This window comes from Gekko japonicus, unplaced genomic scaffold (genome assembly GCF_001447785.1).
Source record: "Gekko japonicus isolate JY-2015 unplaced genomic scaffold, Gekko_japonicus_V1.1 scaffold118, whole genome shotgun sequence".
Taxonomy (NCBI): Eukaryota; Metazoa; Chordata; class Lepidosauria; order Squamata; family Gekkonidae; genus Gekko; species Gekko japonicus.
The window spans coordinates 791,611-797,610 of record NW_015168656.1 but is presented as its reverse complement, the minus strand read 5'-3'; positions in this window follow the sequence as shown (position 1 = coordinate 797,610).

Here is a 6,000-nt window from a genome sequence, read left to right as displayed (position 1 = left end):
GGGAAAGAGGGAGAGAGAGAAGAGGCAGAGGTCCTGGGAAGAGAGAGAGGTAGGGAAGGCATTTCTGAGTCGGCGTCTCCCCACCCGGCCGCCGCCACCGCTGCTGCAGTGGGCGAGCGAGGAATGGCGTCACAGGGGTGCAGGAGGCCTCTCCCCAGCAGTCTGGCTCAGCGGGGAAGGGGGGGCTTGGAGGCCTTCTCCCATCCGTCCAGCTTTCCAGGCAGGTGGGAGAAGGTGGCGCAGTCGTGCGGCCTCAGAAGCGAGGCTGGGGGGCGGTGGGTGGGCGAAGACAGTTGGGCAGCCTCTCCCCTCGCCGAGGCCAGCTGGTGGAGGGTGCTTAGGCGGCGCAGCTGCCTCCGTCGTCCCCGAGGGCAGCTGGGGCTGCCCCCCCCAGCAGGACCCGCCCCCTCCCCGGGCGAGGCCGCACCGCGGCGTTCTTAGGAAAAGGCAGGGGGTGGGGCGCTGGCGGCGAGGCCCGACAGCACTCGCTGGTCCCATAGGGCTCCATGGGGTCTCTGAAGCCAGGGGGGCAAAGTCGGACCAGAGACTGCTCGCCCCTCCCAGAGGTCTCAGAGGAGCCCGAGAATGGGGGGCAGCTGAAGACGGGCCGGTGGCGGTCAGTGCACCACCAGCGGAGAGGCCCCACTGAAGAGAGGTGAGTGAATGGGGGAGTCCTCAGCTCATACCCGGCTGGGACGCTGCCGCAGTGGGGCATGGCGGCGGCAGTGGGTGGGCAGACGAGGGAGGGCCTGAGTACGCCTCCCGGCATCTGGCTGCAGCAGCAGCTGAGCAGGGAAAGGTGGGGCTGGGGCATCTGGTGTTCTGTGCCAGGCCGTGGCCGCCTCGGCGTGGACGGCAGGTGGAGGCCTTCCCTTCCCCCACCCGGCAAATCGCCTGTCGCATCCGTCATCCAGCCGCACGCCGCCCAGGTGGCGATCCGTGCTGGGGTGAGGACGGCAGTGGCAGCTCTATCGGGCTGTGATCCCTGACCAGTGGAGCGTCTGTGCCATCCAGGCGCTCCAAGGCGAGTGAGACCTCGTCCCTCCCCTCCCAGCCACCCAGCCAATGGCACCCCAGTTGCCCTGAGGGAGCCAGCCATCGCAGCCAGCGTCTTCTGAGTGGCAGTTCTTCCGGCCAAACACTAACGGTGCGCATTTTCGAACGTTGGAGCCCACTACGGCTTTATTATAATTAAGAGATATCTCCCTTATATATAATTGAGTAATACGCAGTGTAAGACTGAGTGGAGACAAAATGCTGCTGCTCAAGGCTGCTGCCATGCCATTGGCTGAAATGCGGGAGACGAACGCTGCGTGTGAATGGCGCGGCGGCGGCAGCGACGATGTGCCCCTCGCCATGGCCCGATTTCCCTCCCCCACCCACCCAGTTGGAAGGCGGCGGCGATTCCTTCTCCCCCCCAACTGACGGGAGAATCTTTTGCAGGCCCCTTGCCTCCCCCCTCCTTCCTTCCTTCCTTCCTTCCTTCCTTCCTTCCTTCCTTCCTTCCTTCCTTCCTTCCTTCCTTTGAACAGAGTCAATTTTATACTTTTTATCCTGGTAATTAAAACTCAACCCTTTCCCGAATAGTCATCTATACGGTGTTCCCTTTTTTTGCAGGGAGAGAGTAAGCATTCTGTATAGTTTCCTCTGTTTTCTCACTTCAAATGGGATGTCTTTCAAAATTTTTATCTCTTCATTCTTGATTTTTAAGGATTTCCCCATTGTTGACTTTAGCATCAGCTCTCTGGTTGATCGTTTCATGAATTTTATGTAAGTTTCCCCTGGAAGTTTCTTTTTCTTTATAAAATCCAGATAAGTCCTGTACACCACATCCATTTCCTGAATTAAGTCTTTTTGTTTCTAATCCATTAGTGGGGCCAAGGCAACCGCCAAAAGTTCCTTTAAGTCCTCATTTTTATCCTCAGGTATTCCATGGAAACGTAGAACATACATGGATCTTTCCAGTTGGAGCTGTATTAGTTGGGTTTTATCCGAGGATCTCTCCTTCTCTGCTTCATCCACTCTTTTATTAATACTCTCAGTCTGTTTTTCCATCTTTTTCAACGTTTTCTCGGTTGTTGTGGTTCTCTTGTCCATCTGCTTTAACTGTTTTTCCACATTATCCAGTTTGGTGTTGAGAGTAGTCATCTGATCCATTAGAAGGCGCAGTGCATTTGCTAACAACGAAGAGAAGTCTGTAGATGCTTCCTGGTTCTGGGAGGGTGTCGTTGGTATGTTATTTCTGGTCACCAGTTTTTTCTCCGGCGCTCTCTGTCCTCTCCCAGCCATAATATTAACAAGAAGTAAGTTTTTCAAAACAAAGCAAAAGTTATGCATTTTAATTCCGCTTCGTATATTTTAGCAGCATTTGCATTCGCTTAGCTTCTTGTACGCTTCGTTAGGCTCAAAGTCTCTTTATTTTCGCTTTAAAACCCTTTTTACAGTTTACTCATATGGGGGGGGCTTGAAATCTCCTCCCCCCGCGCTTCAAACTTAGGTGCTTCCAATTACTACCAAGGCTCCATTCGTTTATTTTTCACCTGAGCTTTACTTAACTCACAGTTTGTAGCCTTGGTGATCTTTTGGAAGTCTTTTTAGTAGTTTGGTCGTGATCGCTTGCTCCGGCAGTTGTCTCTGGGTGCCATGCTGGATCCGCGGTGACGGTACCTATTGGGGAAGAAGGTGAGCCTCAATTCCTTGGGCATCCCCTTGGAAGAGGCTCTCCTGAGCTCCCCAGGCTGGGGGTCTCCTACAAAGACCCCAGGGGGGTCCAGGACAAACTTGAACCCCTCCCGTCAGCTGGGTCGAGCAAGACGAGACACGTCCAAGTGGCGAAATGCTTAAACCGGAACAGCTTCTGGCGTCCACTCTTTTGAAGGGGGGCAAGCGCAATCTCATGACAGAGGCTTGCAGGGCAGACACAGGCAGTCCTACTTTCCTCCAACCATTTAAAGGGAACCTTCCCTTTAAATGGTTGGAGGAAAGCAGGGGGGCATGTGCACATAGCACAACATCCCTGATGTGATGAGGGCACTCTGTGTGACATCATTGCATTGGGGCGACCCCTCTCCCTCCCAACACCCCCCCCCACAAATCCCCTGCTGGGGGGAAATATGGTATGGCAACCCTAACCCACTATGTGTAAGAGAGATTCCAGTCATCAACCTTGTTGTCCAAGGTATTCCAGGACAAAACTAGACATTGTGATAGACATGGGATGTGCTATCTTTTTTTAAAAAAGCAACTATTAGAGGAGCTCTTTCCAACCTCCATTCCCAGAATTTCTAGTTACTCAACACATGACATGATGTCACCATGCTGCAAGTTGTCCCACTCTACTTTGTTGGTATACATTGTGGATAATGTCATATCCACACTGAATATTCCTAGATGTTATAGGAAGAGGAAAATAGTGACTCACGGGGCTGTTGATTTTGAACAGTATTGTCCTTCTTAGTGATTCCTTCCCATTCCCTCAACCATTCCCAAAGTAATTTTTTATTAATAAAAACCGATGAAAGATAAGAGGGTGGGAACAGGAAAAGAACAAGGTGACTAAACCAGGATTATAGCTGAAGGTTGCAACATAGTTTTTTTCAGTTTCTTGAAAATCATCACAATCCATTTCTCACAATCTCTAATCCTGAAACCACTTATTCTGTTACTAAATTTTTAATGATAGTTTTATCTGTAAAGCGACAAAAATCTGGCTTGACCCAACTGTAACAGAATTTGGTATGCACCCAGTTATTATGATTTAAATGAATATTTAAATGAATTATAGTTTTATTAACGCCTTCTGTTTTAACATTTTAGATCTTTTAGGTTTGATTACTTCGACTGTAAACTTTTATTGTAAAGTTCGTATTATGTTGTATATTCATCTTTTATCATTGAGCTTAAGACCTTTGGTCATAGAAGCTAATAAACATAAGTAAGTAAGTAATAAAAACAGATGAAAGATAAGAGGGTAGGAACAGGAAAAGAACAAGGTGACTAAACCAGGATCATAGGTGAAGGTTGCAACATAGTTTTTTTCCAATTTCTTGCAAATAATCACAATCCATTTTATGATTGGAGCCCCTATCTTCTGTCAAAATCCCAAAGTTGCCTACTGGCTGGAAAAGGTTGGGGCCCCTACTGTAGTATAATAAAATGGAGAGTGCTTTTATAAAGGGAACAGGATTATTGTATGCATTATCTTGTATGCATTACCTTGTTCCTACTACATTGTTTTCTACTTTTATAATACTGTTTTCACATTGTTTATGACATAGCATGACTGATATTTTTTCTATTGTTTCAAATTTTTGTGATCCTTGTCCTGTTCCACTGTTTGTTGGATGTCTTGTGCCCTTTAATTGGATTGTCTTACACTGAGGCATTTCACATTACCTTTCTGAACTTGATGGCATTCATTATTGGCCCACCATCTTGTAAAGCAATACAGGGATGGGGGTTTCACACAGCGATTTTCTTCCCGTTAATGAGCCATCCATAAAATGTTATGGCCATATCAAACTGTGCCACTTTTTTCCTTCCGGTTTTTACCCCATGCACAGTCTTCCTTGGAGGTGTTTTTTTTAAAAATTCTGTTGGGAATGCTATGGCACTAAAACAGGACTGCAGATCAGCACAACAGCAATCCAAATTGAGATGACTGGACTCCATTGAGATAGACTGTGATACATACAATCATGACTGCTGTCACCTGGAAACAACGAAGACATAAGTGGCTCATTGGACAGTGGGTTTAAGTGGGAGCTTTGGGCTTCAGTGATTGGTGTGACAGATGTTTTCAGGTGACAATTGTCATGGTCACATGTAATTCAAGTGTGTCAATGGAATCCAGGAATCTCAATTTGAGGTCCTGTTTCAGCACCATAGCACTCCCAATAGAATGTTTTTTAAAATTATCCAAGGAAGATGGTGCATGCAGCAAAATAGGGCTGGAAAAAAGTGGCAAAGCAGGAAGCGCAAGTGGGCATTTCATACAGCACACCATAGCAATTTAGAAACACAAGGAGGAGTTAAAAACAGGAAGAAAGCAGTTTTTGTGAACAACACCTCAGGCACGCTTCACCAATGGGAGACAACCAGGATTGTATGAAAAAGGTAAATACATTCCACTAGCACCTGGTGACTAAAATGGGTCTGTCTCAAATGACGGGGGGGGGGGTTAGTAACCAGTAACTGAAACAGAATTCATGGGCAGTCTGAAAAGTCTCATTGTGTGATCTGTCTTGAGTCTCAGCAAAAAAGGCAGGCAAGAAATAAAGTAAATAAAAAACAAATCATATAACATATGGAACAGAGATAATTCTGTTTATGTGAGAGTCAGAGAGGTAGAAAGAGGCACAGAAATCATTTTGATAGTGAGGGGTTATGATTAGCACAGGTAAATAAGTAAATTAAATGCACAATTGATTAGGTAATAAATATTAATCATAAGGAACTTATAAAATTTTAAAGTTTTATCTTATGTAATTACTTTATTCTGAATTGAACACATTACAAAAAAGAAATAGAAATATATAGAACTAATTGAATTGATAGATGGTATGGTCAAAGCAATGGTATTCCCAGTAGTAATGTATGGCTGCGAGAGTTGGACTATAAGGAAGGCCGAGCGCTGAAGAATAGATTCTTTTGAATTATGGTGCTGGAGAAGACTCTTGAGAGTCCCTTGGACTGCAAGGAGATCAAATCAGTCAATCCTAAAAGTAATTAACCCTGACTGTTCTCTGGAAGGCCAGATACTGAAGCTGAAGCTCAAATACTTTGACCACCAAATGAGAAGGGAGCACTCACTGGAGAAGACCCTGATGCTGGGAAAGATTGAAGGTCAAAGAAGACGGGGACGGCAAAGGATGAGATGGTTAGACAGTGTTATCGATGCAATGAACATGAAATTAAGCAAACTCCAGAGCACGACGGAAGACAGGAGGGCCTGGTGTGATGTGGTCCATGGGGTCATGGAGAGTCGGACTTGACTGTGCG